Source organism: Polypterus senegalus, chromosome 7, assembly GCF_016835505.1.
Source record: "Polypterus senegalus isolate Bchr_013 chromosome 7, ASM1683550v1, whole genome shotgun sequence".
Taxonomy (NCBI): Eukaryota; Metazoa; Chordata; class Cladistia; order Polypteriformes; family Polypteridae; genus Polypterus; species Polypterus senegalus.
In genome coordinates this window covers 121,227,865-121,240,915 of record NC_053160.1, presented here as the reverse complement: position 1 = coordinate 121,240,915, position 13,051 = coordinate 121,227,865, and the positions used below count along the sequence as shown (strand labels likewise).

Genomic DNA, 13,051 nt, shown 5'->3' with positions numbered 1-13,051 from the left:
TTTTCCAATCTTCTATTGTCCAATTTTAGTGAGCTTGTGTGGATTGTAGCCTCAGTTGCCTGTTTTTAGCTGACAGAAGTGGCACCCAATGTGGTCTCCTGCTGTTGTAGCCCATCCACTTCAAGGTTTCACATGTTTTGCATTCAGAGACGCTCTTCTGTATACCTCAGTTATAATGAGTGGTGGTTATTTGAGTTACTGTTACCTTTCTATCAGTCGAACTAGTCTGGCCATTCTCCTCTGACCACAGACATCAACAAGGCATTTTCACTCAGAGAACTGCTGCTCACTAGATAATTTCTCTTTTTCAGACCATTCTCTGTAAACCCTAGAGATGGTTCTGTGTGAAAATCCCAGCAGATCAGCAGTTTATTTAATTCTCAGACCAGCCCATCTGGCACCAACAATCATGCCACATTCAAAGTCACTTAAATCACCTTACTTCCTCATTCTAATGCTTAGTTTGATCTTTAACAGGTCATATTGATAATGTCCACATGCCTAAATGCATTGAGTGCTGCCATGTGATTAGCTGATTAGATATTTGCATTAACAAGCAGCTGAACAGGTGTACCCAATAAAGTGGCTGGTGTGTGTATATATATATATATATATATATATATATATAGTGGTCTATGGCCAGTTTGTCATCCCAGTCAATACCCCCAGGCCGCCAGATGGAGCTCTCCCTGCAGCATGGAGGTGACCTGGGGCCTCATGTATAATGCCGTGCGTAGAACTTGCACTATAACATGGCGTAAGCACAAAAGCCGAAATGTGCTTACGCACAGAAAAATCCAGATGCAGGAATCTGTGCGTACTCCAACTTCCACGTTCTTTCGTTACATAAATCCCGATCAGCGTGAAAACTAACGCTCGTGCACGCGCATTTTGTAACGCCCAAATCCTCCCAGAATTACGCCTTTTGAATATGCAAATCAATATAAATTGCCCTTAAGCGCAGCCTTCTGTGAAAAGACAATGGGAAAAGCATGGGGAAAATATAAGAATTTCAGCGAACACCAAGTGGAGGCAAAGGAAAAAATACTATTTGTTCAAATAAACCGTGGTATAATCAACAAAATGAAGTTGATCGAGTGACATAGCGTGTTGGAGAAACTTGAAAGCTCACATTCACAAAATCGCACAGTGCCGGAAATAAAAAAGAAGTCACATATCAAAGTTGCCGTGAAAAGAAGAGTTGTAAGCCCACTGTCTGAGTGTCATATGAAAGCTTATTAGGGTACAGAGAAAAAAGGCACACAGTGGGGAAAAAGCATGAAATGTCAACTTTAATCTCGAATTTTCCACTTTAATCACGTAGTTTATTTTGTCATTTAGTAGAACATTATAAACTTCATCTTAAAATCGTTTAATTAACCAGTTTCTCAAAATTACATCGTAATTAAAGTAGCACGTTAAATGCTTTGTTTTGTATTTGATCTTCTACTTATGTGATCTATGTGTGTGAATCACTACTTGCTTCTTAAACTGGCTCTCTTCCTCCAACTGGACACAGAGTCCATTACATTTGTGATATTACAGCTCTCTGAATAACTAAAATACTGAGATGTATACGTGATGTCATTTTCATGATGATAGGAGCTAAAGCACATTATTAAACATGTGTTTCATGAGCCTCGTGCTCATGACAAGCATTTATCTTTTGTCGAAATTTGTCGCTGCTGTGTTGTTATTTTCTCTTTCTGTTTTATATTCAATATATATTGCCGCCCCAAGAGTCCTTGCTTTTCTTTCCCCAAGTAACCGATTGCCACACAATCAGCTCTGTAATAGACGTTAAGCCATCTGTAAGCTTAGCGCCGATTCTTCAAAACGTTTAAAGAACATTGAAATATCTTCGTAGTACATGTTTAATTATTCTATCCTTCACGACACTCCCAGTGAAGAATATAGATTATTTAAATGAAGTTAAAGTTTTATGTGTATAATTTAACAAACATATTTTGCTGCATTTCACCTTAAAAATGATATCGTCATCATATGTAAATACGCTTTATAAAGTGGCTCAGGTTGTGAGATATTATAACTGTAGTGCAAGTTTACAGTGGGGTGATTGTACTTATAAGTACAAACAGTTCTACAAGGAGCAATTGATTGAGTGCATTTAAAGTTCTTGGGATTAAACTGTTTCTGAACCACGAGGTCCGTACAGGAAAGGCTTTAAAACGTTTTGCAGTGGCTGAGACAGCGTGTCCTTGAAGCTGTATACCGATAATTCTCTTTCCAATCAGCTGCTGCTGTGATTCACACTCAGATACAGTGATATAAATACTCCGAGTTGTGCAGTGAGAGTAATATGGAAAAAGATGATCCGCTGTGGCAACTCCTAACGGGAGGAGCTGAAAGAAGAAGAAGAAGAAGAAGTGAGAGTAACAACGCTAAAGCAGTTATGGTATTTGGAATACTATGGCTGTTCCCTGGACCATTATATTGTTACGAGTTAATTACAATCAGATGCATTACACTAATAAACAATATGTGGTTAGTTTCTGTGTATTTATAAAGCCGCGTCATGAAAATAATGAGTAATCACACAAGAACAGTACCATTGCTTTGACGCTGGGTGCCGCCAGTTTGCAAAACCGAGCGGAGAACTTGCGTACGACAAGGCATGAGGTACCATGGAAAAGTGCGTGGCTTTACGCCAAGTGTAGGTTTTATACATCGCGATTTGAACGTGGAAAAGTTCTTATGCAACATTTCTGTGCGTACGCACCGTTTATACAGTACATGAGGCCCCTGGATACCAGCAGGAAATCATGGACTATGGAGTTTTCCCTTACAAACCTGCTGGATACCCCAGTGACCAACAGAGGAGGCCCAGAGAGTCACATGTGTCCTATAACCTAGAAGTGCATCATAGGCAAAGCGACAGTGGAAGTGATGTACTTCCAGGATGAGGAAGAGGACTTTTTTATCTGACCCGGAAGTGATAAGGAATCATGGACTGAAGGATGGGAAACACTTCCGGGTCAGGGACTATAAAAGAATATGGGAAATCCCCAGACGGCGAGCTGAGCTGGGTGGAAGGGTGGCAACGCATCTGGGAGTGGAGGATTGTTTATTAGTGATTATTGTAGTGATTTAATGAGTATTGTGGAGAGGAGGGTGCTTTGTGCACTGTGCAGTATTAATAAAGTCAATATTTGGACTTTTATCTGGTGTCTGACGTCTTTGACAAGGGTTCAAGGGAGCGATAGCGCCCCCTATCTGACTATATATATATATACTATCTGACTATATATATATATATATATATATATATATATATATATACACACGGATTAATCTATTTATTTTTGTAATTTATTTATTTAAAGAGCTTCTGTAAAAAGACAAATTTCCCACTGGGGACAAATAAAGTTCTATCTGTCTATCTAGAACCTCATTAGATACACATCCACTGAGAGCACAGAAGCTACATTATTAGTGCACAGTAGACTAAGCTCTGCAAACATCAAAACAAACAATAACAGCAACAAAAAAACAACCTGTAATCTAAATTTTATATCCAAATTAATCATCAGTGTTATTGATAATTATCACTGTCATGTGTACAGAGTAGAGTGAAATTCTTACTTGCATGTGCTAATCAACATGCAACATGCCACCACTGTCCAATGTCATGCTTCAAAAGTATAAAATGTTAGCGTATGTAGAAATATTAATACTTTATGTTACTTTATAACATATGAATGCATGTCTATTGTATATTTACTGTATCCAATAAACCTCAGAGCATATAATATCGAAAACATCTTATTTTTATGGAGGATGCCCCTCACCTGAGCAATGTGTTGCATAACAAAACTGAATTCATAGTTGCACAGCAGAAGATGGACAGCATCTGCAATGACCACATGAGAGCCAAACATGGTTATTGTGGTATGAGTGCCTTTTTCTAGCAATTGACCTCCATCAGTGCTAAAAATAGCTTCTCTCATCAGTAATTAGTGATGATTAAAAGGCAGTTCTTTTTTGTCTCGTCTGTAAGCATTTTAAACACAAATTTCAATCCTGAAGTCAAGCCACAGAAATGCTGAACAAAGCAGATAATCCTTGGCCAGAAAAGAAAAAGGTAACTTTATTAGATACTGGGCCAATTTCCAGCATTGTATACCATATTTGTTGAATGATCTCAATGTGTTTGTAGTTGTCCATAAGTGCATCCAGAAAAGCTGCATCATTTTCAAACCTAAATAGTGGTAATTAACTTTGGTCACTGTTAAGAACATAATGCATACAAGCTCATTAGGGAAAATGTTGCTTGCTTGTATTGACAAATTGTTTCTTAAAGGATTCATTAACCTACTAAATCACTCTTCTTAAAAACTCCACATATTGCTTTTTATTTTTATATGTCTTATTAGTCTCTCACAAAGTGAAAATAATCTTCTAGTTTAGTGCTAGAAAAATCCATGTCTTGCCTATTATGAAGAAGTCTCAGTTTAGTGAAGAAATCATTTATAGTCTAAGAACAAGAAAACCAAAATCCAATTTATAAACCAGAACTGAAGTGCTGTGAGGTGGTGATACAGTATTAAGTGCAGTGCTCTGTTTTATCATTTAACTTAGGGTATTGATATATTCATTCACAACTAAATAGATTGTTTTTAAGGCTATGTCACTGAAATAAGTGACATAAAATAGTGAAATTAAGTTCTTCTCCATGATTTGTGAAGACGTTGCACCATAAAAGGAGAACTGAACATAAGCTGGACAAAAGCAGTTCACATTCCTTTAGCAGAATAGTAGTGCATTCTATTCAAAATACACACCAATCAATGTGATATATCCTTAAACAAACTACTGAATGAATACTGTACATGTGGCATATTTTATAATAATTAATCATTTTTACTTCTGAATACAATATATAATATGCATAACGTAACATTTTAAAACATGCTTCATCCCATTCATGGTCACATGGTCTGAAACCGATAGCTGGCAGGACCAATTGTGTTGCACCACTGAGAGGGTGAGCCAGTCTACTGCAGGGAGCACTCGCCCACACACCCACTTTCTCAGGGCTCATTTAATTTGCCATTTAACTACATTACTATCTCTTTAAGATATCACTGGAAAGTGAAAATGTCACATATTCAGGAAAAATGTTCAGAGCACAAGTACACAGAGAGCAACCTGATATGAAATGTAAACCTAGGATACTGGATGCAAATCCCTTGCAGGATCTTTTAAAGATCTATGCTGCCCAATCTTATTTTGTCTTGCGCTTTAACTGTACTATTGTACAATCCCATTGCATAATTTCTAACTTGCTTTGACTCACTGTGCTATTAACTTCAATAGTATTGTTTTTGGAAGGTTAATTTAATTTAGTTCAATGAATTTAACTCAAATCTGAAAATGGCTGAACTTGACTTTTGCCAATAGTTAATGGCTGTTCTCTTTTTGCTTTGTTTGCAAATGTCAATCACTTACACAGAATGGAAAAAAATACTGTTTACAAAATTAATCTGAGCACAAACTGAATATACTGTTATTTAAATGCAGATTTGAAATGCATTAATAAGCATTGTCTTCATCACTCCATGAGCTCGAAGTTAATAAATTCTTACTGGTATAATAGCCACATTTAATTTTATTTGGAAAGGCCTATTTATAAGGAATACAATAAACTGGGCTTTGTTTGTTTAGTAGATGAAAAAATGTAACAATAGACATAAAAGTTAAAAGAAAAAAAATAAAGAAATACAACATAAAGTATTTATTATGTGCATCCACAAATGATAAAATTCACTCCAGAGTGTGCCCCCTTCATGCTGTTTACTTACTATTACAAAAACAGATAGATAGATAGATAGATAGATAGATAGATAGATAGATAGATAGATAGATAGATAGATAGATAGATAGATAGATACTTTATTAATCCCAAGGGGAAATTCATATAATCCAGCAGCATCATACTGTGTGAACGCTGGCCCCGCCACAGACAGACAGACAACATGTTTTCACCCATCACACCGTTTACACTATGTACAGTTTTTTATGCTCACGTGCACCCCCAGTGCCTTCTCGCACCGATTTCCCCAATGTCCAGGCCCACCGTCTCTTGTGCCTTCCTGGCCGCCTCCTGTCCTCTCTCAAGCTTCGCCAACACTGCCTCCTGACGTCCACCAATCACTGGAGGGAGGGCCCCTTTTATGGGGAGCCGGATGGGCTCCAGCTGCTTCCCGGCACTTAACGGCGGCCACACCCCTGTGTGGCAGAAGTGCCGGCCGTGCACCCGGAAGCCATCTGTGTCTCCCCGGTCGTCTTCCTCCCGGCACTTCCTGGTGTGGCGGAAGTGCCGGGCTCCTGGGATAAACAGGCACTGGGGCGCCACCTGGCGGTAGCCACGGGTCCCTACAGGGCTGGGCTTCCAAGCCCTGTACCCAAGAGGCCCCTGCTTGAGGAGGCACACCAAGACGGACGCCCCTCACGGTCTGGAGAAGGCACAAGCCCTCCTCACGTCCTCCTGGGCGTCCTGGCCGGGCTCCAGCCCCGGCCGGGGACCACAACTGATACAAAAAAAAAAATAAATTAAAGAGTAATAAAAATGCATGTAAAAACAGACAATAACTTTGAATAATGTTAGCATTTACTCCCCTGGGTGGAATTGAAGTGTCGCATAGTGTAGGGGAGGAACGATCACCTCAGTCTGTCAGTGGAGCAAGACAGTGACAAAAGTCTTCACTGAAGCTACTCCTCTGCCTGGAGATGACACTGTTAAGTGGATGCAGTGGATTCTTCATGATTGAGAGGAGTTTGCTGAGTGCCCGTCACTCTGCTACAGATGTTAAACTGTCCAGCTTTATTCCTACAATAGAGACTTAACAAGTTAAGGTAACTTAATAAACAGTTCAATTTGTTTTAAGTTTGTATAGCACTCTTCACTAAGTGCAACCACAGAGTGCTGTACATATTGCTTCACTATTCCCAAAATTCAAACATCCTAACTATAAGTTCAGGTCATGTCAAGCTCTAACTGTAATGTGATGAAATAACACATTCTCCACTTTGAAATGTTATAACAGCTCTCTGATTAGCTTATTCAAGTAGTCTCTACACAACTTTATTTTTACCTCAGTTTTGCACAGAGATATTTCAGTAGTCATGTCATGTCATTTTCTAACCCACTTAATCCAGCTCTGGGTCACAGGGGGTGCTGGAGGCTATCCCAGGTAGCACAGGGCACAAGGCAGAACAAATCCTGGACAAGGGCGCCAGTCCATCTCAGTGTTTCATTATTTTCTCATTTCATACAATAAGTAATCCATCAGATTTTATTTTATTTTTGCTCAGTGTTAGGAAAGCAAAAGGTTACTGAAACAATGTGACACATTTTCCTAATCATCATTTCACTGATACAGCATATAAGCCTCCAGAGAATGGATTTATATTAATTCTACCAATCTATAAATGTACACATTGCCTACATTCAGTCAGAACTGTCATTGAAAAATGTGCTGTGCAATAAACTTAATAATTTATTGATAGTGTGTACACTACATTTGAACTTGTACATGCACACTAAATATAAAATGATGCACAAATGTGTTCTTCAAATTTGCGTTTGTCTAGGTAGAGAAGAATAGGAAAAAGAACAATATAGAAGTTCACCTTGTGTTGAAATGAAAAGGTCCAATAGGGTGCTTCTTTTTTAGGTAATTGGTCTCTTATATTTCCAATCTTTGTTGTGAAAGAAAATAATCAGATCCTTAATAATGAGGGTTCAGGAGGAAGGACAAGGCACAATCAACCATTTAATATTTAAACCTCTTTGAAACCACATCTGTTTGTATTTCCTGCAATCCCTCCTCCAGTCGCAACACAGACTTTGCAGCAGCAGCCTCTCGGCGTATTTAGGTAGGAGTCGAATGATGTCTGATAACCTCAGGAGCCACATGATCCCCCACATTACAGGAACATTTTCATTATACTATATGATCAAGTATTTCTTCAATACTCCAACACCCTTGAAACAACAGCAGTAGTCAAATAAAACAATATTACAGTAAGTAGTAGTTTGAATTATTTGATTACTTCTGTGAAGTCAACAAAGAAAAGATAACACATTTGAAGTAAAAAGCTGACGTCAGCTTTACTCACTCCCTTCATCATTTCAGGTCTTCATTTGCTTCACTGTAGATTAAAACCCCTGTAGTAAATCTATGATTACGTGTCTGATCTGCTTTTATAAATGTGTTACATTCTTCTGTTTGTATGGTCCAGACCTGTATGTTACGTAGCCCGAGTGTAACCTCTTTAAAATACACACATTAAAACACCCTGTAATTACATGTTTTGGTTGTGGACAATGACTTGCTGTAAGTACTATGCCTCATTAGTCTATTTTATTTAATGTATATATATTGTGTAAATATATATAATATTTTCCTTTTCTGTACATAAAACATGAGATTTGTTTAAGTTAAATGTTATTTGTGACATACAGTATCAGTTTAATTTTGAAACATTTCAACTTGAATATCATCCTGGACCTATGATGGACTGACGCCCTGTCCAGGGTTTATCCCTGCTTTGTGACCTATGCTAGCTGGGATAGACTCCAGCCCGCATCAGACAAAAAACACTCATCTGGATTAAGTGGCTTAGAAACTTGCATAGTAAGATTATAACTGTGCATGGAAAATGATTCATATCATTCATAGACTGATTCAGACTAACTGTCTTTAAAACTGAATTGCTTCAATAACACAATCTAGGTAAAAGAAAACTTAAATAGTAAAATTGGTTAAATCAAAACAGAAAAATAATGTATACAATTGTATTATTTCAGTTTAAACTTAAGTTTAGAGTCAATGTCAATTTCTCATTGTTGTAAAGTTGTCAGCCCTCCTTTGGCCTTATCTAACTTATTCACTGAACTATATGTCAGAACATACTCTACAATCACAGGATGCAGGATATCTGAAAATGCTAAAAATTAAAAAGTTAATATAAGCATTTTGAAAATGCAAAAATAGGACAAGAATTTTTTTATTTTAAAATTTTAAACATTAAAGATTAAGATTCTTAAAATGATGACATTCATAATGGGACAGTTGATTCAATGCATGGACAATGTTTGTTTCTGCAAATGTTATTATGTTTTTTTTTTCTATTTTGCTGTTTTAAATGTACTAATGTATCTTTAGAGTGCTTTTCAACATTCTCAGTTAATACTAGTAAGTTTAGGTTATAAAATGTATCCCGTCCTAAGACATAATTTGAATAAAATGTTCCCTTATCTTTCAGATAGCTTTTATTTAACAATAATTCCTAATTCTCTAAGAGCAATATGATAAAAAATTAGTGGTTTACATTACATTGCATGCATGCCATCTTATCTTGCTGGAACTAGAACTGGTCCTGGAAGAGACCTATCCCTCCTTGACCTTATTTGTCATTCGAAACCAATCACAAAAGTGCACAGCAGAACTATATTGTTACACTTGGTTCACATATGTGCAAGAATGGACAGCAAAAATAAACAAGAATAATAGCATTAAACAGCAGATAATGACCAACAGATTGAGTTACTGTATATATTGCTTTGTACTAACAGATTAAAACTGTATTATCAAAATGGTTATTATTTAAGAGTCTAATGGCTTTGGTACAATATTTTTATGAAATATGTCAGCTCTACACCATATACTTTTATACCGTGTGCTAGTGGGCAGAAGAGCAAACAGTCCATTTTGGGGGTAAGTGTGGTCTCTCTGTTTTCGCAATGTTTGCTGTAGAGTTCTTTGTTTACTAGGAAGGGATGTTCCAGTGAGCTTCTCAGCTACTTTCACCAGTTTCTGTAGTAAAATCCAGCCAAAGGGTTTACATTCCTGATACCAGACAGAGATGCAGGCAGTCAATACATGCTTCATCTGTAGAAAATGCTGAGGATGGGAGTGGGGAGGCAATCTCTTCCCATGTGCTGCAGGACATGCAGTCACCTCTGTCCTTTCATGAATAGGGAAGGAGGTGTGTTGGGTCCCAGGTGAGATCATGTTATCAACCGTCCCAGGAACTTTGTGCTCCTGACTGACTTTATAGTAGAGTTGTTGACAGAGAGGAGAAGTTGGATGGCATGGTCCTTCATAGTTGACAGTGATCTCCTTTGTTTTATCAACATTCAAGGTCACATTCTTGCTCTTAGAGCAATTCACGCTTTGTTTCACCTCCTCTCTATAAGCCATCTTATCAATACCACTGATGAGACCTGTCACTGTTGTGTTGTCTGTGAACTTAATGATGTGCAGTCATAGATTATCAAGGTAAAGATTAGAGCAGTCCAGACAGAGCCTTGGGCGAAACACCAGTGCTTAAAGGGATGGTATTTCATGTATTACTAACTGGGAATAACTGGGGTCTGTTGGTCAGGACATCTAATATCCTATTTTGGGGGGTGTCAAGGGGGCGTCATGAGTTTCCAAACCCTGCAGAGCAAGGTTGTCCACGAGGTGCTGAGAGATAATTATAATAACTCTCTCAGGGTGAATGTTGACATTTGTTGAATTTGAGGGGTAGAGAAAAGTAATTAGCTGTAAACTGCGACAAAACTTGCCATTACATTTTAGTTCAACTCTCTTTGCTAGAAGAAAACTTAGCCTTTTGATTTGACCTCAATTTCCTACGCATGCGTAAGTGACAAAGAGCAAACAACCTCTAAAATGTCATCAACATCTGGCAAAAGACCAAAACGAATATGCAAAGTGCAATATTTCATGGACAACGTTTTGCATATTATCACTGAATCGCACTCTTGACTTATCGGACTGCGATTTTGATGGAAGTGATCTGGAGATGCAGATTAAAAAGGAAAGAGAGGTACTAGCATGAGTTGATTGGTCTCCAGCTGATGTGCCTACAAGAACGTTTGTCCTGCCACCACCGGGTGAAGACAACCAGCCAGGCAACCCACCTCTAATTTCTACTGGCCATTGTGCTGCTCCTGCTGCCAGAAACAGCAAACAGACGCCGATGACAACTGCAACACCAGATGTTTTATATTGATTTATGTATGAAATCATTGCTTTCTGTGCTTTTCCGAAAATTTTTTTGAATTTTTTGAAAAAATATTCAGTCCCTAAACAGTTAAATGTGGAGATGAAGTTTAAGGATTGGCATCAGAACACAAATGTCTTGACCCTCCAGGTGTGTCAGGATCAGATGGTTTGCAATGCCTATAGTGATGGAGGAATTAGGACGGTCAACCGACTGGAACAGATCTGGTATGGGAGAGAGCCTGGATGTTATGTGGACCTTGAAAAAACTCTCAAGACAATTCATCATATTAGGAGTGAGTGCTATGGGAATGTAGTCACTAAGGAATGCAATGGCTGACTTCCTTGATACTAGTATGAAAGATGTGACTTTGAAACAACAAACAAAGCCAGGTTTAGAGTGTTAACACTAGAATTACCAGAGTCTATGAAAAAACTCGTAGATCCGGCCCACCTTAAAACCGTTCTCACCTCTCCGCCAGCGTCCTTTGTCTTCTAAATGTGCCGATTAAGACGAGCAGCAAGCAGCTGGCTATTCCATCCCCCACCGTCACAGAACGTTCACTAAGTTTTCCCAGCTCATGCCTTATTTGATTATCTGGGAGTGACTCAACTACTGGAGTTTTATAGTGGAAATAATAGATCGCTATTTGGAAAACATGCATTTCATGTGTGTTCCGTTTCTACAGTAATCTGTGTAAACACATTGTTAAAACAGAAACTTTGTTTTATTTTAGTAATAAATGTTACAAAATGTAGGTGCAAGTGAATCTTCTGTTTTCAAGTCAGGATCATGGATGGGGCGTTAGTCCAATTTTTATATCTACTATCAATATATTCATAAAGACCATCTTGTAAAATAAAGGCTTAATATTTTCCAATCAAAAAACAGCAAAGTAATAATAATTATTTGGAGCATAGTTGGGGACATTTATTTGAGGTAAAAAAATAGGATTTCTATTGCTGCATTATATGTAATTTTATTTTTAAAACAATAACAATTTAATAATAACACTTACTAAATATTAAGTATACTTTATGTTGGACATCGTGTAATAGTGAAATCCATCATCCAACCTGCTATATCCCAACCACAGGGTCACAGGGGTACGCTGAAGCCAATCCCAGCCAACACAGTGCGCAAGGCAAGAAACAAACCCACTGCAGGGTGCACACTCACACACACTAGGGACAATTTAGAATCGCCAATGCACCTAACCTGCATGTCTTTGGACTGTGGGAGGAAACCCACGCAGAGAACATGCAAACTTCACGCAGGGAGGACCCGGGAAGTGAACCCGGGTCTCCTAACTGCGAGGCAGCAGCGCTACCCACTGTGCCACCGTGCCACCTAATAATGAAATATTTCAATAAAATAAATGACATTTTCAGAAGCTGCAAAGTTTAAATCAAAACTTCTTGTAACCTTCTAGTTTTACTTCAAGCCGATCTTCTTAAAAATGCCCTTTATCTCAGTACTGTTTTGATCAAAATAAATAATAAGATAAATGATAAATGCCACTGGCATGCCAAAATAAAAAAAAAAAAAGCAACATTGGAATACTGCACTATTAATTGATTCTTAAGGAAGTGGTCCCTACTCTGCTAGAAAAACAAGTTGTCTGTAGTGCTTTTAGGGGAGAAATGGTCAGCCTGATTTCTGTAAGAACACATGCTAGAAAGAAGAAAAAATATCTAAATGAGTCCAGTAATTGATACATGCTGGATGGAGGAACCACACAAAGTACAGTTCATGTCTTTTTTGTACCCATCATCCACACAGCAAAATTGCTAATATTATGTTAACCCTATGAGTTTTAAAGTAACCCTTCCAAGTATATATGTGGAAACATGGTCAACATTTATGTACATTAAATGTAAATTTAACATTGGTGATTTTGCTGTGCACCTGCAATTACTCTTATGTGACTGACAAAACCTTCTAGGATTGTAATATCTCACTTTCTCTTGCCTTCATATACACTTTAGGTTTATGGTGATTATTATAAAAAGGA

The 13,051-nt window shown here is 37.9% G+C and overlaps 1 protein-coding gene across 1 annotated transcript in view; it reads left to right on the top strand.

The window, feature by feature from the left end:
* Positions 1-13,051, top strand: part of dkk2 (dickkopf WNT signaling pathway inhibitor 2) — a 106,562-nt gene that overhangs the window by 67,645 nt on the left and 25,866 nt on the right. The gene's annotated exons all lie outside the window — the stretch shown is intronic.